This window comes from Phacochoerus africanus, chromosome 10, assembly GCF_016906955.1.
Source record: "Phacochoerus africanus isolate WHEZ1 chromosome 10, ROS_Pafr_v1, whole genome shotgun sequence".
Lineage (NCBI taxonomy): Eukaryota > Metazoa > Chordata > Mammalia > Artiodactyla > Suidae > Phacochoerus > Phacochoerus africanus.
The window spans coordinates 26,865,057-26,892,982 of record NC_062553.1 but is presented as its reverse complement, the minus strand read 5'-3'; positions in this window follow the sequence as shown (position 1 = coordinate 26,892,982).

Sequence of the window (27,926 nt, the reverse complement as noted above, 5' to 3'; positions counted from 1 at the left end):
CAAATGGTACTAGAACAACAGAATATCCACATTAAAAAAAAAAAAAAGAAAGAAAGAGACAAACTAGACACAGACCTCATACCATTCACAAAAATTAACTCAAAATGGATTATAGACCTAAATGTGCAATGTAAGACTATATATCAATAGAAGATATAGACTTAGAGAAAATATTAGCAAAATACATATCTGATAAAGAATAGTTACCTACACAAAAAATTCTTAAAACTCAATAAGAAAATGAGCAATCTAATTTAAAGTGGGCAAAGTCTCTGAACTGACATCTAACCAAGATATACAGATGACCAATAAGCATATGAAAAGATGTTCAACATCATGTGTTATTAAGGAATTGCAAGTTAAAATACTGAGATACCACATCTATTAGAATAGCCAAAATCCGAAATACAACACCAAATGCTAGTGAGGATATGGTCCAACAAGAACATTTTTTTCATTGCTGGTGGGAACATAAAATTGTACAGTCACTTTTGAAAAGAGCTTGGCATTTTAACACAAAATTAAAACATAATCTTGCATATGACCCAGCAATTGTGAGGCTCAGTACGTATCCAAAGGAATTAAAAAATGTGCACACAATGTTATAACACTTTTATTTATATTTTCCAAAACTCTGAAGCCACCAAGATGTCCTTCAGTAGGTAAATAGGTAAACTGTTTTACAACCAGATGATGGAATATTATTCAGTGCTAAAAGTAATGAGCTACCACACCATGAATAGACATGAAGGAACACAAATACATAGTAAATGAAATAAGTCGATCTGAAAATCTACATCCTGTATTATTTCCTCTATGTTACATTCTGGAAAAGGCAAAACTATGAGGACAAAAGATCAACCATTGCCAGAGTTAGGGGTGGAGGGATGAATAGACAAAGCATGGAGTTTCAGGGCAGCGAAACCAATCAGTATGTCACCACAAAGGTGGATACAGGTCTTTATATATTTGACAATGTACAATATCAAGTGGGAGGTCTAAGGTAAACTGCAGACTTTGGGGGATAATAATGTATCAGCGCAGGATCATGGCTTGTAATAAATATACCATGCTGGCACAGGATGTTAATGCGGAGGGAGGCTATAGGAGGAGTGGTGGGAATCAGAAAGTATATGAGAAACCTCTGTACCTAGAAAAAAAAAGTTGGTAGGACTTCTACAAAGAATATAACAAAAATTAGCTCATAGGGTGTATTATGTGCTCATGTCATCCTATTTATACAGTAAGATGATTAAGCAATTTTTAGAGATGTTGCAATAGCTGGACACATACATTCTTCTTTTGGATACTGGCAGTATGTAACCAGTGAAACACATTACCACTCCCAGTGGTCTGACACTGAATATCCTATTGATACACTTTTATAAATATCCGTACTTGGGAAAGTAACTTACTCCAAAACAGATAGACTTACTCTTCTTTACAAAGTCAACAGCCCATAGCATGTTGATTAAAGCCACAAATAAAGTTATAATATCTTTAGTGGATTTTCAGTGTTCTCTAGTATAATAATAATGGAAAACATGCTTAAGCAACCTACACTTGTATTTTATAAAGCAAACAAGCAAAATTAAATTTAAATGGAATGCCTCAGAAAGTACTAAGCTTCTTTTCTGAGGCAGTTAAAGCTTTGATTCATTTGAAGATAAGCAAAATAAAATTTTCGTCCACTAGAGTGGGGCTATGCTTACGGAATTAATATAAGTAAGTTACTAAAGATCTAAACCTGCTGCTTTGAAAAATACTAGGATTATGTACAGAGGCAAAAGACTTCCATATAATGCAGAATTTTTGATGGTAAAAGATTTTACTTTTTTTACTATTTTAAAATGAGCACTGTATTATGAGGTGATAGTTCATTCTAACTTCATTGAAATATTTTTTTTTCTGAAATAAAGAGAAAATCAAATGTTATAATGATACCACAGAGAGATTTACACCTGTAAAAAGATATCATTGCATTCTATTTAGTTAGTATTATTTAGTTATATCCCAGGCAACAGGCTCTATGCTTTAAAATATTTTTTAAGTTTGATCCTAAGTATATATTACATATATATATATATACACACACACACACACACATATATACACACTGTGTGTGTATATATATGTGTGTGTGTGTGTGTGTATACATGTATACATACACACACACATCAATTCCTCAGTTTCCAGCAAGTGAATGCACTGTATCATTAAAAAAAGGATGAAAATTATTTTATATCTCAAAAGAAATTATGGTTCTGAAGATTTAAGCAAAAAGGAAAATGACAAAATCAGAGTGAAAAAGAAATGCTGAAAATGATGTTGTGTTTTTCCTTTTTTTTTCCCCCCCTTCAGCATAGATTTGGTCTGAATCAAGGCAGCAGCACTTCAAAAGCTTTTCATAAGTGATGTCAAGTAATTTCAATTGAATTGAGGCTGCCAGGTTCAACAGAGATATTGAAAATTTCAGGACCCTGAGGATATTAGAAACCTCACTAGTTTCAAATTAATTTAAAGTATATTAACATCAAACATTGGAAAATGCAGATTAGTGATGGCATTAGATGAAGTCTTTGGAACTACTATTCTTGGCTTTCCTTTTGATTTGTTTGTTTTCAGTGAAAACTATGTGTAGCCTGTACAAATCTGTTTTCTCACTTCCAGAGATCAAGATCCTATTTTTTTTCTTAGAAATTAAATCCTGGAAGGATGTTGATAGTTTAGTCACCCCGCTTCAGCTATATATTTGTTTCTGTGAGAAACTATGTACAAATTTATGCAACAGCATGGAAGATAAAGACTTATCTTTGCTTTGCTTCAAAGTTCCAGATAATTTATAACAAAATGAGTCAAATCTCACTATAGCATTATTAATGGAATTATCCTTTTACACCATCTGCTCTTATGCAATAGGAAAAATGGAATTGTGGGTTTGTTTCTTCATTCCTCAATCTGAAAATTAGGATGGAAGTGACTTCAGATTCTATTTTAAATGAAATTCTTAGTGCAAGAATGTCCCTTCCACACATACCACACATAAGAAGACATAACTGGATGAATAATAATTGCAACTAGAAGGATTTTTGTCTTTTTATGGCTGCTCCCTCAGCACATGGATGTTCCCAGGCTAGGGGTCGAATCGGAGCTGTAGCTGCCAGCCTACCCCACAGCCACAGCAACACGAGATCCAAGCTATGCCTGCAACATACACCACAACTCCTGGCAATGCCAGATCCTTAATGCTCTGAGTGAGGCCAGGGACCAAACCTGCATCCTCATGGATGCTAGTCAGATTTATTTCTGCTGCAGCATGATGGGAACTCCTATAAGGATTTTTTTTTTTTTTTTAATGAAAGAAAGACTGAGTCTTAGACTTTTAAAAGTTTATCACCCTTTTACTAGGACAGAATTCTCTGAACATATTTAAACACATATTTGGAAGTATTTCCTAGACTAATGTTCACATGTTTTATAAAATCCAGCAAATGATAGAATATTGAACGCATGATTGTGCTTTCCAAATTTGGGATCAACCTTAGAGTAACAAACCCTATATTAGTTAACCAAGAATTTGATGGGTTCCACATGAAAGCCATGCAAGTGACTGGGAAAAGCTTTTAAACCTCTCTTTCACTGTCAGATAACTGGAATTTCAGCTAGCAATTGCAGAACCCACAAGATACTACTGCAAAAGTAATTAGTTTTTTTTTTTTGTCTTTTTGCCATTTCTTGGGCCGCTCCTGTGGCATATGGAGGTTCCCAGGCTAGGGGTCGAATCGGAGCTGCAGCTGCCAGCCTACGCCAGAGTCACAGCAACGCAGGATCCGAACCGAGCCGTGTCTGTGACCTACACCACAGCTCACGGCAACGCCGGAACCCTGACCCACTGAGCAAGGGCAGGGATCAAACCCTCAACCTCATGGTTCCTAGTCGGATTTGTTAACCACTGTGCCACGACGGGAACTCCAATTAGTATTGTTTTTTAAAGACCTTATTTTATCTAACAGGATCAGAAAACATAGTAGCAGAACAATCCAAAAATTTGAACACAGAGCAATGGATTATGAAAATAATATGCATATACTGCTTTTATCTTACATTTATATTTTAAAGTTTATTTGCCAAACATTTCAGTATAACAAAGCATTTTTTTATTTATTGTTGCTTTTCCATTGGCTCTGTCTTACTGATTGTCCTGTCATATCATAACCATAATGAATCTTTTATCATTTAAACTTAAGTTTTCTTTCAAGAGCTAGACCTTAGGGAGTTCCCTTCGTGGCTTAGTGGTTAACAAACCTGACTAGGATGCATGAAGACGCAGGTTTGATCCCTGGACTCCCTCAGTAGGTTAAGGATCCGGCCTGTGGTGTAGGCTGCAGATACAGCTTGGATCCTGAATTGCTGTGGCTGTGGTGTAGGCTGGCAGCTGTCGCTCCAATTCAACCCCCTAGCCTGGGAACCTCCATATGCTGTGGGTGCAGCCCTAAAATAGCAAAGAAAAGAGAGAGAGAGACCTTAAAGGTATTTAATAACATACTGACAAATAATTTATCTAACATATATTACTGTATTTCTGGATTTTATTTCAAAGTGTTGGCCCACATTTAATTTGATATCATGTCCATTAGCAATTTAACTACCTTGAATTTTCACCAACATTTAGTTGAGTCTTAAATGAAATAATTCTCTTCCCTTGCAAACTCTAATTACAACTATCCATCAACTACTTTATTAAAATATGTAGTTAAAATTTAAAATCCAACTTGTGCAACCGTATCTGGGAACAAGTGCAAACAACATTCTGTAAGCCAAGCCTTCAACTGAATTGCTGGGAGTAGCTCAGAGAATGGTGAAGATTCCATGATTGCTGAGATAAGGGAGAGGTGTGCTGGTGTGTGTCAATTAAGTGCAACTTAGTTAAGAGGTTCTATATATACCATGAATCTTATTTCAACATATGATCTCTTCTGTACTTGTTCCTCTATGGAAGTGACAGTATTATCAAAACAAATTATCTAGCCTAATATTTTAAGTACACTTTGTAAACATATTTAATTTTCTTCTCTAAAGTAATTTGAAATGTGTATAAGGAAAAAAGAAATTGAACACCTGAGGAGTTCCACTGAGGCTCAGCAGTAATGGACCTGACTAGTATCCATGAGGTCGTGGGTTCGATCCCTGGCTTGCTCAGTGGGTTAAGAATCCTGAATTGCTGTGACCTATGGTGTAGGTCACAGACACGGCTCAGATCTGGCATTGCTGTGGCTGTGGCATAGGCCAGTGGCTACAGCTCCAATGTGACCCCTAGCCTGGGAACTTCCATATGCCACAGGTGTGGCCATAAAAAGACAAACAAACAAAGACAGAAATTGAACACCTGAAATTTAAATTCCATTTTATATAAATATTCATATTTGCTTCCAGAGATTATTTTAGAAGAAAAATAAATATTAAAGGACTTTAATAAAAATGTAAATATTTCATTTCTTTAAGAAACAGAGAAACCAATGAAGGAAAAGAGTTCTTAATTCTCTCTTAAGAGGGAATTCAGTTAAGGCTTAATGTGTTACTTCTTTCAGTAGAAACAAATTGGAAGAGGAGCTAAAAATATAACTGTATTAAGAAATAAAATAGTGACATCCTTTGAATTTAACTTTGAGAGAATATAAAATCATACATAAGAAAGAAAACAAGGGGGTCAGACAGATTTAAATACAAAAGAAAACAAAGGTTAAGACAGTAGATTTAAATACGAATATACAAGGAATTTATACTAAATATAAACAAGAATAGATACTATGATGGGAACAAATATAAGATGAAATTTAAAAGTTAAAGCCATCTATATAGGTTCTCAGGAAATACAAGCAAAATATAAGGACTTAGAAAATTTGAAATCAAACCTTTTATCATGAGAACAAACACCAATATAAATCTAGAAGAATTATTATAATATTGGCCAGAACAACTTTAAAGAAAAAAACACTACTAAGAATAAAAAGGGTTAACATACCTCATAAATCAACTATAGTTTAATTTTTAAAAAGAATAAAAAGGGATGCCTCATAATAGCAATGGGCCAGTCTCCTAGGAAGATAACATGTTGCATACATTTGAATGCAACTAATGATATTATTCCAAAATGTATTAATGGAATGATGAGCATTAAAGAAAGAAATAATAAGAGATTTGAAAAACACCTATCACAATGGATGATACAGAAAAAGAAGAGAAATCTTTTTTGACACAGAGATCTGGAAATCAAAAGTGACAAATGATTTATTCAACATACACAGGACACGGCACCTAACGATAACAAAATTTAAATATTTTAAGGTAATATTTAAAATTTATCTTAGTCTAAGCCATGAAAATTGCTTCAATAAATTCCAAAGTATTAAAAACTTTTCAAATATATTTTCTCGTCAGTAGAATTCAACTGTAAAATAGTAGCTAAACTATGATGGGAAAAAATTCAAGAATGGCTAATTATCAAGAATTTGATTCTTGACAATGTATAGGTCCAAAAAAACTCATAAAAGAAAATACTGTGAATTATTAAATGATGAATATGTGACCACCAAAATATATTTCAGTTGAAATACTGCTTAGAAGAAATTTTCATTTTTCCAAACAAGTATAGCTGTTCTTACTAGAACCACTCCATTTAAAGGTGACTTGCTATTTCTGTCAGAATGCCTCTTTTCAGAGTTACAGTTCTCGGCCATTTTAATTTATTTTAAATGTGCAATTGATATGTCTTAGTACAGTTATTTTATTGGAAAATTACATAAATATACTTATTTCAATGGCAAGTACAAAAAAATAGAATCTGTCATAAAGAGTAACAATGAGCATCTATCATTCCATGAGAATTTGTGCTTTTTTATTTGCAAATTATATATTTAACAAAGCTGAGTCAAAATGGAAGATCTACTGATTTTAGTGAAATTCTTAAAATAGAATATATGTTTCAGATAAAACTCTTCTAATGCAAAAATGTTTATAGGTTGATATAAATGTGGACTAGGAGTATAAGAATTTCTCCTCTTGCTTGGTATGAATGTGATGATTCTTTATCTCAGAACATGTATCGTCCACAACTCACTGCCTTAGGGGCAGGGCAGAGTCCAGTGTTTCATAATGTGGTTACATGTTTTTAATCATCTGGTCACTTGAAACCAAATCCCTACTACAAAACTCTTCTATCAGAAAATCACTACTACCATGCTATTTCCCCCACCCCTTGGGATGCTATCAACCAAATAGTGGCCAGATTTAATCACCAGATTTGAAAAAAAAAGAAACAAACAGTTCTAGCAATATACACAGAAGAAATACACGTCTCCCCACTCACTTCCAGTGTTCCACCTTGCCCATGTCTTCTTTCCAAGTCTTATGTTGGGGCTATTGCTTGCCCTAACCTAAAGCACATATAGAACCCTGCCCTAATGGCAAGGAAGGCTTAGAAATACTGTTTTACTGAAAGACAAGGTTGAAGGAGAAGAGTACATACCGAGCTAATCCATAGAATATACTTCACCAGTTTGAGTACTCAATATCCATATCCACTCAATACCAATATCCATGTACAGAGTCACCATACAAAAAATAACAACAGCAACAAAATTACATCCTTGTCTAACAAAATACCACTTTACTTCATAAAGATTAAATCTACTTGCCCTTTTGCCTGAAGTTAAGACATAATGTTTCAGCAGTCATTGTATCTTTCTTCCTAAATTCAGCTGCAATCCGGTGAGATTGTAAATAAGGGAAAATTGATTAACAAATATAAATATGCACATAACAAATGAAATAACACAACTGATTAGCACTAACATTTCTCCTTTCTGAAATAAGTCCCAAGGTAATAATTGATATATGTAATTTTCTCCTTACCTTATCCCTCCATTTATCCTTGTATTCATCCAGAAACTCCAATGGTCAGGATGCTGTACCTGTTGGACTGAACCAGCCATTCTTGAGTCCTCAAGGAAGTAGCTGGCAGAATCCCCTCCTCCTCAGGGGGAGGTTGCTCTTTTACTTCAACTGATTGGATGAGGCCTACCCATATTATGGAAGCTAATCTGTTTTACTCAGTTTACTGATTTAAATGTCCATCTCAACCAAAAAAATACTTTCACAGAAACATCAGACATGTTTTTTCAAATATCTGAATGCCACAGCCCAGTAAAGCTGACACATGAACTTAACCAACATAGGTCCATCCTTGTTAGCTTAGCACCTGTACATATTACATTAAACCATTGTAAATCCCCAAAGGAATACAAAAAAAAAGATTATGTTTCTGCCTAGCATGATATAACAGTCCTGAAAATTATGAAAATGCACTACCCTCTCCCTAGAAGAGGGTGCAAAGTCCCTGTGTCCTTACTTTTATTCTTGATATCCTGTAATAACTCAAATACTACGTCATAAAATTAACACTTAAATATTATGAAATCAAGTTAGTATATTCTCTTTTATATGATAGAAGAATAAGAGAGGAAAGAAAACAGTTATGTTCTATATGTATATATAACATTTTTATAATAAAGACAAAAGAAATATTCATAACTATTCTAGTTTTCATTTCTGTAACCTGCTACATGGTTGTAGCTGGAATTTATCATTACTTTCTTCCACTACCCATTCTGTATACTCTCTGCTTTCATCTAGCACCTCAGCTGATCATCATGGTTATTTACCCATCGTCAAAGGGTCTGGGTCATTGGTGTTACTGCCTGGATTTGGTTGTTGTAGTATTTTCCCCTGACTTTTAATCACAGGGCAAGGTAATGCTAAGAGGTACCCTAAGAGATCTCTGTAATCCAGACACCATTTTCCTTATCTTCACTGTGTAGTAGTAGCCCAATTTCCTCTTGAGAGTTAGGACTAAATATTTCAGTCAGTACAGTAATACTCTTTTTGGCCTGTTGATTCAGAGTCGTGTAGCAAGGTGGCAGCCTTAACTTCTGGTTCAATGGAATAATTGTGCCTCCTGAGAAAAGCCTCCTTCCTTTTAGAACTAAGACCCCTAGTTTCGTAAAGCATAAGGCTGCAGGAACAAAAAGCAATTTTTTAAACTAATGAAATCACTAGGGATAAGAGTGAGTGTTACTTCTCCCATTTCCACCCCTTGGTTTCTGAACCCATGTGTTGTAGCTATACTGATTTAGACTATGTTCAACCTCCAGAAAGACATTGCCTGAGCCTGGAAAGGTACTGCCACATACTTGACTGTATAACTGAAACTTCAAAAGCTATTACACCATTTTAATTAATCCAGCTGCTTTAGAATGGTAGGGAACATGGTAAGACAAGAGAATTCCATGAATTTGGACCCATTGTGACCCTATTAGTTGTGAAGTGAGTTCCTTGATCAGAAGCAATGTTGTGTAGAATAACATGGAAGTAGTTAAAGCATTCTATAAGTCAGCAAGCGGTGGTTTTGCAGGCAGAGGAAGAAAATGCATGTCCAGAGTAAGTGTCTATTTCAGTAGGAACAAATTTCCTGTCCCTCCCATGATGGAAGTTTTTCAAGGCAATCAACCTGCCACCTGACAGCTGGCTGATAACCCTTGTTAATGGTGCCATATGAGGGATTCAATGTCAGTCTCTGCTGCTGGCAGACTGGTACTCAACAGTGGCTCTAGCCAGGTTGGCTTTGGTGAGTGGAATCCCATGTTGCTGATCCTGTGCATAATTCCCATTCCTTCCAACATAACCACTTTGTTGATGAGCTTTTGGGAAATGACAAGAGGATCTAGGGAAGGAGATTAGTACCCACAAAAAACAGATCATCCCACCCACTAAATTGTTAAAGTAATTTTTTGGAGTCATTGCTTGGTGAGTATTCTTATGGGTTACAACTATTTCATATATTTTGCCCATTCAGAGGGCTCCATCCACATACCTCCTCTGCAGATTTCCTTGCTACCAATTTTCCAAATATGTTTCTTCCAAGCCAAATCACTGGCCATATCCCATAAACCAGAATATAATTGTATGCCTGACTATTTCTACTTCCAAGCAAAATGAACCATAAGTACTCCTTAAAATTCTACTCACTGAGAGGATTTCCTTTCAATTGTCCTTTAGAAATGTTCCAGAAAGGGGTTGTAGTTGGAGCTGTCCATTTCTAGGAGGTACCACATTTCATATAGGAACATCTGTAAACCAGGCCTGAGTTTTCTATTATTTTCCATCAACTGGTTGTAGGGAATACCCCATGAAGCTATAGGTTTGGACTAGAAGAGGGAAGGAAGTGTAGCAGGAGTAGGGATCATAAGTATTTAAGCCAATTCTTAATATAAAGTTATGCCTTCAGCACATGCTTGAGTCTAATCTTACATAAATAGTTTCCATTTAATGATGGGGTGCAGGTGTGTATGCCCAACTTTATGACTTGATGTGTCAGGTAATACCCAGTTCTTGATCAGAGCTCAGGCTGGAAGGTAACTTGGTGCCCATGCATTAGCCTTCAGTCTCTATTCAGGCCCAGAAAAGGTCTAAAAGTTGTTTTTCAAAAGGAGAGTTGTTATCTACAGAGGATGGCAGGGCTTTGCTCCAATTTCCCAAGGGCCTGTGCTCCTGTTTATTCACAGGGGCCTGAAAAGCTCCTGACAACTTCCCTATCTGTCACTGGCACTTCAGGCATCACTTGATCTTATGACCCAAGTAGCAGAGGAGTTTGAACCACCTTCTGAGTATGTTGTAGAGTCTTAGCTTATTCTTGGCCCCACTCTAAACTGGAAGATTTTTGGATCACTCAGTAAATATATCAGAGCAGCACATCCAATTAAGGAACATGCAGTCTCCAAAATCCAGAGGCCTACTAGGTGTTGTGCTTTCTTTTTGTTGCAGTAGAGGCCATATACAGTAATTCATGCTTCACCTTAGAAGGGGCATCTCAACATGCTCCATGTTAATGGGATCCTCAAAATTTCACTGAGGTGGAAGCCCCTGAATTTTTGCAGATTAATTTCCCATCTTCTGACATGCCTATATTTTAACAATAAGTCTACAGTTAATGCTACTTCTTGCTCACAAGGTTCAGTCAGCATAATATTATCAATGTAATGGACCGGTTTTATATCTTGTGGAATCAAAAGGAAATCAGGATCCCTGTAATCTAAACTGTGACACAAGGCAGGAGAATCGATACACTCCTGAGGTAGGACAGTGAAGATACACTGCAAGCCCTATCATCTGAAAATGAAATGCTTCTCATGGGCCTTATAGACAGAAATGGAGAAAAAGACATGTGTTAGATCAATAGCTCCACACCAAGTACCAGGGGATGTGTTAATTTGCTCAAGCAATTAAATCACATCTGTTACAGCAGGTGCATTATAATCACCACCTGGTTAAGCTTACAATAACCCACTGCCATGCTCTAAGATCCATCTGTCTTCTTCACAAGCTAAATAGGAAAGCTGAATGGGGATGTGGTCACCACTCCTGCATTCTTCAAGTGGCACTAGTAAGGTGGCACTAATTTCTGCAAACCTTCCAGGAATTTGGTATTGCTTTTGGTTTACTATTTTTATGAGTAGAAGCAGTTCTAAACGGTTTCAATTTGGACTTTCCCAATAATAGACCTCAGTCCACAGGTCAGAGAATATATGAAGGGATTCTTTTAGTTGCCATTTATGTCTATGACAATGATGCATTCCAGAACTATAACCACAGCATAGGTTCAGGAACTTCCCAGCTTCTTTGTGTAATGGTCCTCAGCTAAACCTCCATTGATTACCTGACCTCCATAAGGCCTTACTCTCTGACTGGTGGACCACAGTGATACCTTATGTTATCTGGAACTAGCATCAGTCAGAGCCAAGGTCCAATAATCTCTGAAAATTCTGATTATTTCCCTTTCTCCAATGAACAGTCACTCTAGAAAAAGTCACAGGTCCCTATAGGGAAGGGTGGGTAAACGATTAATGGTATAAATTTTTAGGAGTGTAGCAAAGTTCTTTTTCAAGAGCACCCTTTTATTCAAGGTATTTTAGAACCACAAACCTGCTTGAGTCTGGGAAGTTATTGTGAGACCAAGACTTTTTTTTTTATGATTCAAGTTAGAACTTTGTTCTTTGATCTAGAACCCTTTCCCTTATACTATTCAAGAAAGAATTTAGTAGGCTTCCCATCTACTTCATTCCCAGGGACACTGCGATCAACTCACCAACACCATAGCTCTCTGCAAGTTGGACAACTCAAGTTGCTATGTTGACGCTATTGTAGATCATGGTAATCACGCCTATCTTAATTTTGGCAATGGAGTGCCACCACCTGGCTCCTGTCACCCTGTGTTTAATTACGCCATTTCAATCACGCTTCTCAATCCAGTGGCAGTGATTTCTGCTGTAATTTGTGACATACAAGAACAATCAGAGCTGAGGATCTGTGATGCTGAGACTTCCTTTGCAAATTTATTTTTCACAGTCATGGTAAATGTATGTATGGTCCCTACACCTTCCCAGGATGGATTTTAAGTGATGAATCCATTCCAACATTATAATCTTGCTAAGTCTTTGTATCCTTTCCTCTAGAATTACCAAAGGGAGGTCTAGCATTTTAGTTTATTTGCAGTGGGTCATCTTTTGGGGTTTGTTTCAGTTAACCAGCCTACTCAGTCAAACAAAATTGTAGTGATCTGTCTAACACCCCAAGTTGCAACATTAAATCCAGAATCCCTGCTTAATGGAAGGGTTCATATTTAAACTGATCCAACTTAATGTTTCTTCCACCATTATCAAACATGCTTAATATTCAATCCTATACATATTTCCTGGACTTCTGTCTGTATAAATTGGAAAAATCAGGTAGTTATTTTGGAGTATAGTGCCTGTATGCGTGGCTCACCTTGAGGGGGTCTGCTAAGCCCTGAGTCTAGATATTGGCCCAGGAGAAAGAAAAAAAATAATAAGAGAGTGATGCTGAGGTGGGTGCTGAGGAGAATCAGCAGTGTCTTGAAAGGCAAATACCTCAGGGGAGGCCATTTAAGTTTTCTCAAGCAAAGCAGAGAAAGGGGGTAGTTTGCCTAATTCTATAAGCAAAGAAGGCTTATTGGAATTTAACGTTTCAGTGTCCTCAACTTCATCAGCATCTTTTCAAATGCCCCATTTTAGTTTTAAGGATCCCATTTCTTCTTGATCAATAAATTCATTTTAACATTAAATATCATGAAAGGTTGGGAATTCAATTTGGTTATGATTCATACACTTGTGGGATAAGACACCAGGTGTGGTTTTTAGTAATCTCGTCTCTAGGGTTATAAGAAATAAGGGACTCTTTCTGGGGAAGTAGCTTTAAGGTTATCTGCACAGCATCTGAACAGGGAAGTTGAATCCCTAAACTTATCTTTTTTTCTCCCAATTCACTTTGCCTAGTGGAATTACGAACAACTGGCCATTCTCCTATTTGTTTGACAAAAATGTCCAAAAGTATTACCTATATGGCCAGCTAGATGCTTGCCTTTTACAAAATATTTGATTTGGAGTATCCAGTGGTGATATTTTGCATATCTCTACTGCCAAGTCATACTAGGGACCATCAGTCCTCTCTTTACTACTGGAAACAGAGTCCTTAGCATTTTTAAATGTAACAAGCCAGAGAAACAATTCCAGAATCCCCAAAGCCAATTCAGAAAATGTATCCTTAAGATTTTGCTCCTCTGAAAGTAATTCTGGTACCAAAATCCGTATTAGTCTCTACAGAAACTGGAGAACCAATATGATGTGTGTGTATGATAATGATAATTATATATATATATATATATATATAATTGCATATATAATAGGTACTTAGGGCTAAGATAATAATTTATTTTAAGGAATTGGCTTGTCCAGTTGTAGGCTAGCAGACTGGAGACCCAGAGAATAGGTGATGTTGCAGTTCAAGTCGCAAGACAGACTACAGGCAAAATTCCTAGGAATTCTGGGAGTTGTCCATCTTTGCTTTTTTAAAGCCTTCAACTGATTGAATGAGGCCCATACACATTGTGGGAGAAAATCTGCTTTACTTAAAGTCTATTGATTTAAATACCAATCTCATCTAAAAATGCCTTCACAGCAACATCTATACTAGTGTCAAACAAAATATCTAGGTACATTCTCCTAGCCCACTAGTGTTCCACTGAACGATATACTGCAATTTTGTTACCCTTTCACAAGTTGATAGACATTTGAGCTGTTTCTAGCTTTAACTTAGATTAAAACTTTGATAAACTTTTTTGTGTAAGGTTTTTATAAACACACATTTTCATTTCTCTAGGAATTGAGTAGTGAGGCATAGGGTACATGTAAGTTTAAATTTTAAGAAACTATCGATGGTTCCCAGGATGGCTATATCATTTTAGAAACCCAACAGTAATGTATGAAAGTTCCAGTTGCTTTGCATCCTTTGCAATAGATGATATGGTCTCCAACTTTCCATTTGAGTCATTCTAGTAATTGTGCAGTCATATGTTCATAATAGTTTTAATCTGAATTTCTCTAATGACTAATGATGTTGAGTACCTTTTCATAAGCTTATTGGCCATATACTTATTTTGTAAAGTATCTATTCAAGTCTTATACCCATTTTTAAATTGAGTTGTCATTTTATTATTGAATTCTAGCTGGGTTTTTTGTTTGTTTCTTGAAACTAGTCCTTTGACTGATATATTTAAATATTTCCCCTAATCAATGGCTTACATAGTTTTAAGATACTATCTTTTGGAGTTCCTGTCATGTTTCAGTGGTTAACGAATCCGACTAGGAACCAGGAGGTTGCGGGTTCAATCCCTGGTCTTGCTCAGTGGGTTAATGATCCGGCATTGCTGTGAGCTGTGGTGTAGGTTGCAGATGCGGCTTGGATCCCAAATTGCTGTGGCTCTGGCATTGGCCGGCGGCTATGGCTCTGATTCGATGCCTAGCCTGGGAACCTCCAAATGCCATGAGAGTGGCTCATGAAATGGCCAAAAGCCAAAATTTTAACTTTTGATAAGGTCTAATATATCAAAAAACTTTTAATGGTTAGTGCCCTCTAGGATATTTCTTAAAAGATATATGTGTATCCACAAAAATCATGAAAATATTTTCCCAGATTTTATAGCTTTAGTTTGAATGATTAGGTCTGTGATTGATCTTGAAATTGTATTTCTGTGTGATGAGAGGTGTTGATTTAAATTTCTGTCCTTCCCCCTCATATGGATATACAAATGTTTCCAGAACACTTTTAGAAAAAGAAAACTTAATTTCCCACTGAACTGCTTTGGCATTTGCTGAAAAATCATTTGATCATATATACATAGGTTTATTTATAGAAATTCTACTTTGTTCCATTGATTTATTTTGTATACTATTTTTTTCAGCTTCAAGTGTACATTATTTCACATACAATAAAACACAAAATAATATACAACAAACAATAACCTTACTTGTAAAACAGTCAAATTACATAATTAAATGAATTAAAGGTATAACTATTTATAAGCATAATGATGAGATCCAAGATTCTGGAATCAGATATATCCAATATTTTGTCTACTCATATAAATACAGTATGTCTTAATTTCTCTAGATTTTGAATTTTGAAGTCAGGTAGTTAAATACTCAAAATTTATTTTTATTTTAGGAGTTCCAATCATGGTGTAGAGGCAACGAATCCAACTAGTAACCATGAGGTTGCAGGTTCGATCCCTGGCCTTGCTCAGTTGGTTAAGGATCTGGCATTGCTCTGAGCTGTGGTACAGGTTGCAGATGCAGCTGGGATCTGGCATTACTATGGCTGTGGTGTAGGCTGGCAGCTGTAGCTTTGATTGGATCCTTAGCCTGAGAACCTCTATATGCCCCAGGGGCGGCCCTAAAAAGCAAAAAAGTATTTTTATTTTAAAGAACCTAATCTATACCCTTTGAATTTCTTTTATTTTTTCTTACCTGAAATGGAATTTTCCTCTACAATTTTATTTAGGAGAAGAATGTCAGTGAGTACCTCCATTGTTTCTTTTTGGTTATCTATAAATCATATATGACTCAGGTTAAGAAATATGAATTACAGTAACTTAGAAACACTTGACACATTCCACAGCATTTTCCTATCTACTGTCACTATTATGAATTTTGAGATGGTTAGTCTCACTTTTTTACTTTAAAGTTTTTATACCTATGTATAAATTCATCGTTTTAAATTTCCGTATTTTAAATTTTTACTTAAAATAAATACACTGTTTTATTCCTCTGTGACTGCTATTATACTAAACAATTTCTCTGTGAAATTTAATTACCATGATTCAGTTTTGTGGCTTGATCATTTTTACTGTTGTATAGTTTTTTGTTTGTTTGTTTGTTTTTGTCTTTTTGTCCTTTTAGGGCCTCACCCGTGGCATATGGAGGTTCCCAGGCTGGGGGTCTAATCAGAGCTGTTGCTGCCGGCCTACGCCAGAGCCACAGCAACACCAGATCCGAGCTGCGTCTGCAACCTACACCACAGCTCATGACAACACCAGATCCTTAACCCACTGAGCGAGGCCAGGGATCGAACCTGCAACATCATTGTTCCTAGTTGGATTACTTCCACTGCGCCACAACAGGAACTCCTGTTGTATAGTATTTTGATGAATGGCTATACCAACAGATCTTTTGTTGAATCCCAGTGTTTTTTATTATAAACAATGCTGCTATGAACATTCTACTATATATATATATATATATATATATATATAAACACTAAATATTACTATATATAATAATATATAGTAATATCTACATATGTAGGATATAAATGTTATATAGTAAATATTAACATAAATAGGATATATGTTAAATATATGCCCTAAAGAAACTATATCTGCTGTATATGTATGTACAAGAGTTTCTTTGGGGGCATATATTTAACATATATCCTATATATCTCTTCTTCTAGATAATAACTGAGGGCAAAGATTTTGACATGTATAACTTTTTACATTCCTCATTTTCCCTACTAATATATAATAGGTTAAAAATACATATTTTTTGCTAAATTCATGGATGACATAATTAAAAACAATTACCAGTTAGTACATACTATTTCATATTTAATAGATAAAATCCCATCGTACTGCTAGATGTGTAGGTGAACCCAGCAAAGACTAAGAAAGCCATAAAATGAGCCTAGCTTAGGTAGTCAACTCTCAAACTGATGAGGTAAATGTGTGTTTATGTTGTATGCCACCAAAGACTGATTTTTGTTTGTTATGCAGTATTATTGTGACAATAATTATTGATGGCACGTATAACAAACAAAATACTAAGTTATGAAAGATTTTAGAGGTTTATGTATCTACTACAAAGAAAAGCAACCCCCCAAAAGAAAGTCTAATGGCCAATAAACTGAAAAGGATGTGTAGTATCATTAGAAATCAGAGGAATGCAAGTGAAAATGACAAAGAGATACTATTACATATCTATCAGATTAACAAAATTTAAGTCTGACCCTGTTGTGTATTAACAAGAAAGTTACAAGCAATGGGGACTCTCTGGCAAATGCTGAAACTGGTACAACTTTGGAAAATAATTGTCTTTTACTTATTATCTAACAAGGTAAAAATAAATAGATCCAATTTTACTTCTAACTACAGATCCTCTGAATTTCTAGAAAAATCATTGAATCAGCTTGTCAGTTTACATTTTCAAAAACCTACTGAGATATGGATTGGGACTGAACCACACTGACAGATACATCTGGAGAGAACTGACATTTTCACAATATTGGATTTCAATCTATATGGCATGTATTTCTCTTTACTTAGGCTTTTTTCCTCTCAGCAATGTTTCACAATTTTTACTACACAAGTCATATGTTTTGTTAAATTAATCCTGAAGTATTTCATGTTTTAGGATGCTATTATAAAGATGATTTTAATTTTTTTTTCCATTTCTTGGGCCGCTCCCTTGGCGTATGGAGGTCCCCAGGCTAGGGGTCCAATCGGAGCTGTAGCCGCGGCCTACACCAGAGCCACAGCAATCTTGGGATCCGAGCCATGTCTGCAACCTACACCACAGCTCACGGCAATGCCGGATCATTAACCCACTGAGCAAGGCCAGGGATTGAACCCGTAACCTCATGGTTCCTAGTCGGATTCGTTAACCACTGAGTCACGATGGGAACTACTGTTTTTAATTTTTTATATTCAAGCCACATAATAGAAAATGTGTGTGTATATGTATCTATATATGTATATACATATATAGTTTAGATTACCCTTGCTTTTAATCTCAACTGCTCAAAATTGGATAAATGTACTCCTTAGTTCACGGTACTGTCTCACAAGCTCATCACTGATCTATGTATAGCAAATATATTTCATATATATATATTTATATTTGTACTTACATAATAAGTTATCTTTTAATCTATTTCCCCAATCAAGATTTCACTGGCATTAAACTATACCTAATCATATGGTTTCCTGCCTTCAAAACCCTATACACTGCTTGCTCACAGTCAAGGTACCTTTCATCAGAAAGAGGTGAGTAGGTAAAGGGATGGGAAAAGTGCAGAATTTGGGAGGAAGAAGTAAGGAGTGAGCCAGTTCATTTGATTTCTTAAATTTAGAAACAATTTGAGTCAACTTTTACTTTACATCTAAGAGGCAAGTAATTTTCTCAGTGTTAAGTTTGGACACCTCTAGATACCAATTAAAATGTGCTTCCAACTCGTCTTGTCTGGTTTTGATATTTTTTTATAGTTGTTTACGAAGATAAACTAATTTGGGAATTTCAAAAGCTCCCTACTTTGCTTTTATTTATTTTTTATTTTATAGTGATTTTTGTTTTCTCCATTATAGCTGGTTTACAGCGTTCTGTCAATTTTCTGCTGTATGGCAAGGTGATCCAGTCACATATATACATATACATTCTTTTTTCTCACATTATCATGCTCTATCATAAGTGACTAGATATAGTTCCCAGTGCTGTACAGCAGGATCTCATTGCTTGTCCTTTCCAAAGGCAATAGTTTGCATCTATTAACTGCAAACTTTGGCCAATGTCAGTTTAAATCCTCTTGGATTAAATGGGCCCATTTAGATAAGAACTTACAGGAAGGGTTCATCTTTCTTTGTATTTTTGCTATAAGAACTTCCTATTATTCTGAAAACTCACCAAAAGTAGAAAGAAAATCTGAAACACAAATCTCTCTCCAAGTGGTGAGGACAGAAAATCTGAATCAAAAGGCAGAAAAAACCTTGAACCCGAAACTTGAGGGAGAAAAAATTAACAAAAACCCTCAAATAAAGACCTGAACCTCAACCAAATGGGAGGTTCGGATCCAGAAGAACTCACCCTGAGGCTCTGATGCAGCTGAAGAGAAGGCTGGACACAATGGGTTCCATGGGTTACTGTAAGTACTGGAGATCATATGCTGAGTCTGAGTAGGTGCTGCACAGCTGAGGGGAGTTACTCTGGATTCTGGTATCTCTGTCAGCTATGTTCACCAAAATTTCAGAAACGGAGACCTGATTGAAATGAAGAGGGATTTACTGGGGGTTTGTTAGGTTAGGACTGCAGTCGGGGAGATACAGATTTGAGAAGTACTTGAACTGTGTTCCACCAGATTACAAAATTGGGGAAGCTTATAAAGTCAAAAGCTGCAAGGTCACAGTAACGTAAGTTGTTCTCAAGAATTATAATTGGAGGAGTTTCCATCATGGCTCAGTGATTAATGAACCTAACCAGTATCCATGAGGATGCAGGTTTGATCCCTGGCCTCGCTCAGTGGGTTAGGGATCCCATGTTGCTGTGGCTATGTAGCTGGCTGCTACATCTCTGATTCAACCCCTAGCCTGAGAACCTCCATATGCCATGGGTGCAGCCCTAAAAATACAAAAAAAAAACAAAATAAAACATTATAATTGGAGCTGGCAAGAAGCCAGGACCCTTGCTAAACCAGGATTAGTTGGAGTTTGAAACGGTTGCATAGTTACAAGGGGTAACCTTGAGACCATACTGTTGCAGCTTGCAGATATTGTCCTGAATAAGGCTGGTGGTGGTATATATTCTAAGGGGGTCTGGTATAGTTCACAGACAGATCAAGTTCTCAGTGATGCAGGAAGTCTTTGAAACCAGATCCTCAGCGACTGCCTGATTCCATTTTTATACGGCTGAATTACTCCATTATAATCTCAATTTGTCACCAAGATGCATTGTTAGTAAGTCATGAGACTGAGAGCCAAATGAGGGGTTTATCTGTTTTCTACTTTTCCTAAACAGTTACATAACTATCTCAAGGCACATATCGGGTAAGTTTTCCATAACCTTCTGGTTTGTAATGTTTCTTTTTTTTTTTCCCTTTTTTAAAAACGATTTTTATTTTTTCCATTTTAGTTTACAGTGTTCTGTCAATTTTCTACTGTACAGCAAAGGGACCCAGTCACATTATTTTTTTTTAATATAATGATTTTTATTTTTTCCATTGGAGAATAGACTTGTGGTTGCCAAGGGGGAGGGAGAGGGAGTGGGATGGATGGGGAGCTTGGGCTTAAGAGATGCAGACTATTGCCTTGGGAATGGATTAGTAAAGTTTCTTTTTATTACTTATAAGATTTATAGTCTTGACTTGGGCGAGGAAATTCTCCACTTCATCCCAGACACACATAGGCTGAAGGCTGGACCCCATCTTTCTCTTCCCTACCTGTTTATAAGTAACTCCATCAGCCAGAGGGTAGTCGGTTCTTCCAGAATCACGGATCTAATGGCACGACAGTTGTATCACCGTGGAGTACCCGCCTGTGTCGTTATATACGTGGCAGAAGTGAACTGACTTCCCAGGGATTTTGACCCGACAAGTCTCGCTGCGCCTTCCCACGCACGCGCACCACGAACATCACTTGCTCAACACGCGCACCAACACGCACCGCACGCACGGCGTCCTCCCCGTGCACCACGCACTCCCCACGCACCGCACCGCGCGCGCCACCAGGCGCACCGCGCAGGTTTTAGGTGAGGCTGTGCTGAAGCAGGTTGTCAGCGCTTGGCAAAGAAAGGGGCGTGTGTAAGCTGAAAAGGCAAAGAAAAACCAGAAAATGAGGGGAAATGAGGTTTGTGGGCTGAGGTCTGAAGAAAGGGAGGGTTGGGACAGGAGAACACAGTGATTTTTGTGACTGGGAACTAAGGAAACAAGGAGCAGCTTAGTTTAGGGAGCAGCGGAGTGGCAGAGCAGTGGGGGACACTCTGATCTGAATAATCAAACCCCAACCTGGATATATTTAAATTGTCTGTTTAAAACTTACAGAATGATAGGTATTTTGTTTCAACAAAATATAACTTTAGAAAAGAATATAAAAAAAAAGGAAAGGGAAGAAAAGTCTCCTTCCTCTTCTTGCAGTACTGCTCTCCAAAAGGATTGGGGAGGAAAATGCCTTTCAAGAACTTTTAATGGAATTCTTTAAGTTGTTTCATATCTGGCTATTTCAACAAAATATACTGGACCTGTTTATGAACCAGTAGTCTCAATTTAATTTATATAACATTCTCGAAATGTCAAAATTTCAGATGATAGAGGTGGATTTTGTGGATGCCAAGGGTAAGGGATGGTGAGAGGGGTTGGAGGTGAATGTGACTACAAAGACATCGTAAGGGAGAACCTTTTTAAAATTTTTAAATGGGACAGTTTTTTATCTTGGATGTACTTAATTATATATAATGAATGTCATAGAACTATACACACATATTGTGCCAACATAAAATTCCTGGTTATGATTATGTAATATGTCACCATTGGGAGAACTAGGTAAACTGTACACTGGACCTCTGTGTACACTCTGCATTTTCCTGTGAAGCTGCAATTATTTAATGAAATAAGTCTAAAATTATAAATGTAAAACTGAGGAAATTACTATAGAGCAATTTCTCAGGTCTGCTGAGCTGTTTATGAATCATTTGTCAGCTGAGCCACATAAACCCTATTTGCTGTTGGACAGTGGTAGAATTCTTCGTTCCCAAGGATTAGTGTCAGCTCCAAAATTGTTCCAAAATGTGCTTTCCCCAGTAAGTATTTTTCTCTGATACATGATTACAGGTTCATTGGGGATGGCTGGAAGGAAAATGTACTTACAGAGTTCTCTTAGGTTTCTTCCAGAATAGAACCCAGCCTCACCTTCTTTTGGGAATTCTGTATCTGTGACTTGACTCAGGGCTGGGAATTCCATCATAACCATTAAAAGAGGTTCAAAGTAGTCTCCAGAATTAGAGGATTCCCTCCTACCCCCTCCCCCAATTCCAGTTAGGTAAATCAAAGAAGATATTAGTGTGACTTAGTCCTGGGTATAATACCATCATTTGGCCAAAGATTTGTGAAGTTGACATTCTGATTACAAATGGAGGTAGTTGGCTGTTAGAGTAACCAAGATATCATTACTTTAGCAATTTTGTGTTTTTGCTTTGTTTTTGCCACTCCAGGAATCCATCAATCAAATCCAGGAAGAGAATTTGTTTCCATGGTAGCATTTCCTCTGTAACAAATAGAACAGTTTTCAAGGAATTGGAAGGTTGATATTCTGTTCATCAATGTTATTCTCAGGGCTTTGGGAAATACAGAGTGTTCTGTGGATTCTTCCAGGGACATAGCTAGGGAGTGAATATTGTATCATATACAATCCATGAGCAACAGCATTTCAATTCTCAAAGTGTTTGGATGTCTTCCTCTATATTTTATCATGGAATTTCAACCACCAGTAACTTCCAGATGAAGCCAATAAATGGACTAGCAATTAAAACCACTCCTAGTTTCTCAACCTAGTAGATTAGTAACAGATTTCTGGCAGGTGTTCCACATTAATAAATGTGGCCTAATACACTATTGTATTATTTTCCTCTCCATATATCCACCTCCACGAATCCAAACATAACTCCTAGGCTCCTGGCCTGAATGTATAAGCTAAATCTCGGGATTGTGTTGATGTGTAAACCATTTTATCTAAGTTTTGGCTTTGCAGTTTAACCCTCAAGCATCTTGAATGTGATGCTTATTATGGGTCTGGTGGGAATAAAGGAAGATAAAAAAGTAGTGTGAGTGGAGTTTGCATTATCATAAGTATTATTTGCTCATGTGGATTCATTATATTTATTTGAAAAAAAAAAGCAAGAACAGTCTTATATTTTGGCAGAAGTTTTTCGAGGGGTTTTAGGAACCATGTCAGTGTCACTTGAATCCTATCAAAGGATCTGTTTCCAGATTTCACTACCCACTTTCCTTTAATAAGCATCCTAATTTTAACATATTTAAAAGACTGTATACTGGGTATGCACCTATTATGGATTGAATTGTGGACCTCAAAAATTTATGTTGAAGCCCTCACTCTGAGTACCTGAGAATATGATCTTTTTTGGAAATAGGTACTGCACAGTGAGAATGAAGTTAAAGTGAGCATATTAGGATGAGCTCTAATTTAATGTGACTGTTGTCCTTATAATAAAAGTGGGGGGGGGCGGATTTGGGCACAGAGACAGGCATGTATAAAGGGAATGCATTGCGGAGATACAGGGAGAAGCCAGTCATTTGACTAGAGTGATGTGTCTACAAGCCAAGAATACCAGATTGCTGTCAAATGATAGAAACTAGAAAAAGCAGGGAGGGATTCTGTTCCAGAGCTGCCAGAGTGTACATGACTCTGTTAACATCTTAATCTTGGACTTCTAGCCTCCAGAACTGGGATACTATAAATTTCAGTTGTCTTAAGCTACCCACTCTTTTAGAACTTTGTTAAGGCAGCCCTAGGAAACTAATGCAGTGCCATAATTCACCAAACTGAAGGGTTAGATTTTATTTTTAAACTTATACTTATATGAATTTTGCCATTAAAAAGATGTGATTAGTTTATTGAAAAAGAATATTTCTGTATTCTCACCAGCCTTTGAGATGGTTATTTAAATCTTGAGTTGCTCACCATTTTTGCAAGCATAGTCAGAAACTTGCCATGCTCATCGGTCATAATACCACTACATCTGTTAAAGCTTAGCTCTCAATAGGAATTCATTTTAGGCAACTGTAGGTAAAAATTATGGTAAATATTTTGTCACTGCATGCAATGGATTACTAGTGTTTTATATTTTCTTGTCAATTGGCTCGGCACTGAATCTCAGCCCTGTGAAGTCACTAATCCTAGATTTCCTTAAGAGTGTCTTTTTTTGCAAGCAACTTTGTAACCAATTACTATATTGATTGTAATTCTTTCATTTCAAGCAATGATATATGCATGCTAATTTATGGATAAAGGGTCATATTAAAGAGTTTTTAGAATCTCCCAAATATTCAAGGTTTAAATACTGCATAGCTAGGATTATATTCTGGCTATATATTATGTATACATATATATATAAATACACACACATAATACACTTGCGTTATATACATATATGCATATAACAAAACGCAAACACTCTATGATACTCTTCTAAAATTGTCTTCTAAAAATTCTTGTGGAAATTCCATTGACGCACCACTACTTTACTCCATAGGAGCCACTAGGGAGGTTAGAAAAGTGAAGAAAATGTAGCGTGCTTTAGAGCATGAACTTTGGATCAGGCCAAGCTAAATTCAGATCTTGCTTTCACTGTTCATTAACCCTGTGACCATGACCTTATCAAGAAATCAGCTGTGCTTCAGTTCCTTCCGTCTGTAAAATGAGAGTAATAGTAGTGCCTAGACTCTAAAGTGTTTGTGAGGATTAAATTAGTAAGTATTAAAAACATATGGAATGTATAAAGCATTAGGAAAATGCTAGTGAAGTAGGGTATACATAAATAAATAGGGACAGGACACTATTACGTGTGATTTGTCCCAAATAAAACTAAATACCCTCAACCATGCTGGAAAGGTAAGTCAATTTATTGCAAACATTTTAAATGTTCTGCTTTCCAGTCTCGTGTGTTTTCATCTTCTACACATCTAGAATCCTGGCTGAAAATAAATTTGAGAAGTGTTTTTAGATTTGGAGTATCCATATTGAAAATTCACAAGTCAATTGATACTGTGCGTGGTACTAAGCCACAGCAGCAAAACAGACATCATTTCGTTTGGGTAACAGAGAGCAAGTGATACTCTTCTTGTTCAGAAAATGTAAGGGAAACCCCATAACTGCAAGAAGATAAATATCTTGGAGAAGAATTTCTAAAACATATTAAATAACAGCAATATTACAAGATCCAAACAGGAAAATTCACTCAAAAGTCATTGTAAATCTAAATCTCATTTGTAGTCGCATAAGTAGCATCCCCAAGATCAAATTCCAGCTCTCTTTTAATGCAACCAACAACTCATCAAACATGCTTTCAGTGACTCACTCCCCCGAAGACCTAGATTTCCTTGGCAATATAGCTATTCCACAAATACCATTTTTGGGAAAAGGTAAATTTTGAAAATTCTATTTTTTACGTAAAGTTCAGTCTGGTTACCCTGTGGTGAGCTTGTGCTTGTGTTCTTGGTGCCAAATGCTTATTTATCCAACTAAAACTCTTTTCTTTTGGTTTCTCATGCTTTCTTCCATGTACAAGAATATAAGCAAATGTTTTAAGTGCTGAGTTTTTGCAGTTTTCACTATCTTTACTTTGTGTGGGCCTGTGGGCAGGATCAGTCAACCTGATCATAGCATCTAAAAATACTTTCTCCTTAACCACATTAATGTTTTTTAGATTCATTCATTCTTCCATCCATTCATTTTATAGGAATATAGCATGATTAGAAGGCTCTTTCATTAGCTTTTAAATTATTCAGCTATAGCTTTCATAATTTCATTATTGAAGCAAATTCGTCAGTGTAATTTTTGGCTACTTCATGATAAAAAAAAAAAAATACCCGAGGAGCTCCCGCTGTGGTGAACTGCAATCAGAGGTGCCTTGGGAACACTAGAAAGCAAGGTTCCATCCCTTGCTGGGCACAGTGGATCAAGATTCTGATGTTGCAGCAGCTGTGGCTTAGGTCTCAACTATTGCTCAGATCTGATCCCAGGCCCTGGAGCGCCATATTCTGAGGGGTGTGCAGCAATGAGAAAAGAAAGAAAGAGGAAGGAAGGAAGGGAGGGAGGAAGAAAGAAAGAAAGAGAAGGAAGGGAGGGAAAGAAAGAGGAAGAAAGAAAGAGGAAGGGAGGAAGAAAGAAAGAAATTATCTGATATTTTTACTCATTTTACAACCTAATCCTTAATTTCTGCAGCCAACCTTTTGCTTAGTCACACTCACTTCAATGCTAAGTTCTCATGCTGCATATGAACTTGTTTCATATCCAGAATAGCTGGTGGTCTCATATATATTCATTTCTTCTTGTCCTGGTTTGTCAAATTCTTTCTTCATTTGTCAAGTCCTTTAAGTTATGACATTGTCATGGTTTTCAATCTATGGACCAGTCTCCTGTTTTTAATTGTTCCTAGGGCATTAGTGTCTATAATAAAACGTCAACAACTTATGCTTTTAAGTTAAATAGTAGTTTCTGACCTCATATTTTCAATAAATTGCTTCAATTCAGTAACACATTTAAGCTTCTGTCATTTATTTTTCTTCTCTACTATTAAAAAGAGATGCTTCATTTGTGCTGTGCTCTTTTGTTCGTTTTGACATTTGCACACAGTATTGAAACCTAGAGTCTTGACCACTCACACATGTGCACACGCAATAAAATATTACCAAACAGCAAGTTATATGTGACTGACTGGTAGGAATACTAAGGTAAACTGATATGCTTACATGGGTTTAAGTCAGGTGAAACTGCCGAATAACTATGGAAAGCAACCTTTAACTGTTTTAGTGATTTATTTTTTTGATGTAGGAAATGCACAGTTAACTTTTGGGACCTACATTAATAAGTGAAGTAAACTGGTTTGATAAATGATCAGTTTCAGAGATATAAACATATTTTTAATTGATGTTTGAAAGTTTAAAATACAATTTACTGGAGGATTTTATGACTTTACCCAAGGCGTATGGAAGTTCCCAGGCCAGGGATTGACTCTGCCTCATAGCAGTGAACCAAGCTGCTGTAGTAACAATGCTGGATCCTGAACCTCCTGCTCCACAAGAGAACCCCTAAAAATACAGTTTAATTAATGTTATGCTTAAATCATTATTTTGGAAACATTAAAATAAAAATATTTTAATTTTTTATTACATTTTTATTTAGAAACTTACATCTGAAAACTTTTGTCATCATAAAAATATCAAGTATTATTCTTTGTTTTGTATTGCAACTTCAGTGTAGAAATTACTTTTGAATTATGCAAGTGCTATTTAATATTATTTTTTAGAAAATAGAAATCAGCTGATCAAAATTATAGTTACTCCAGGGCTCTGATAGAACCTTTGAATTATTTTTTAAATTTTTATCTACTCCAAAGATGATCATACAATTCTGATATGTCAGAAAGGTCATTTCAGTTTCAAGTTCCAGAAAAATAGCCCAGGTAAATAATTCCCATTATAGACATTTTTTAAACATGGGTAAATATTCGATATTTTAAAAAAGTATACTGAAGTATAGTTGATTTATAATGTTGTGTTAATTTCTGCTGCAGAACAAAGTGATTCAGTTATATATATAAACACATCCATTCCCATATAGGTTATCCTAGAATATTGAATAGGTTTCCCTGTGCTAACCAACAGGTCCCTGTTGACCATCTATTCCATATACCATGGTGTGTATGTGCCATCCCAAGCCTCAATCCTCCCCTCCCCACCCTTCCCCTTTAGTAACCACAGGTTTGTTTGCAAAGTCTGTGAGTCGAGTTTTGTTTTGTAAATAAGTTCATTTGTATTGTTTTTTTTAGATTCTACATAAAAGTGATATCATGGGATAATTTGTCTTTGACTGACTTTACTCATTGTGATATTCTCTAGGTACCTCCATGTTGCTGAAAATGGCAGTAATTCGTTCTTTTTTATGCCAGAGTAATATTCCATTG